Below are 957 nucleotides of genomic sequence, written 5' to 3'. Positions count from 1 at the left end.
GGGCCCTTACCTGATACCCACAGTGGAGGCTGATCATGAATCCAAGAAGAATTGAATTCAAGTGAGAGAATCAGCCATTCCCAAGACAACTTCAGTGTCTACTTCTCGTAGAGTGGAGGTGCAAAATGTGATAACACAGATTGTTTCTAACACTAAATCTGAAAGAACAAGTACATAATTAGTAAACAGATGCACTTGTATGGAAGGTGTCCACTGACAGACTAGGTCAGTCCAAACGCTGGCAATAAGGACTGATGCAGACAAGTTTGCAAGTTATAAACAATCCAACTAAACTTTGTGTTCCCCAGAGCAGTGTTTCTTAGACTTTAGCGGACATCAGAATCACCAAAATGGTTTGTTAAAACATAGGTTGCTGGACATCACTCCCAGAGTTCCTGATTTCAAGGTCTTGGGTGAGATCCAAGAATTTACCTCTCCAACAAGTTCCCAGATGCTGCTGGTCCTGAGACTACACTTTCAGAACATTTTCACATCATCTAGTAGATAGAATGCTCACTACATGTATATTGATTCATTAAAAATAAGGTGGGCTTCGTGCTTCCCAATACTTATGGGTCGTTATGAATATTATAAGAATAATCTGTCACTTAACATTCAAGGTAAAGTATGCTTCACTAACAAAATAACCAGTAGTTCACAGTATTTGCTTTTTTTAAAAGACCATATCACATTGACACATATACACAATCAAGAGAAGAGAAACTTGAGGTTTATTAATTCTCAATAAAAAATTTATAGTGAGTCCCAAATTATATAAATAAGTACATCACAAACAATGATAATCAGAACATTTCATCTCTTGGAAATGCTTCACCAACATTAGCTAATGGACTCACATGGCAAACTTGTGAAGCAGGCATTATTAACCTTGTTTTGTGGATGGAGAAACTGAGTAAAGAGGAGGTAGTTGACTCGCCCAAGGCAGCATGAGTTAGC

Source organism: Pteropus medius, unplaced genomic scaffold (assembly GCF_902729225.1).
Source record: "Pteropus medius unplaced genomic scaffold, Ma_sr-lr_union100, whole genome shotgun sequence".
Lineage (NCBI taxonomy): Eukaryota > Metazoa > Chordata > Mammalia > Chiroptera > Pteropodidae > Pteropus > Pteropus medius.
This window is presented reverse-complemented; position numbering follows the sequence as displayed.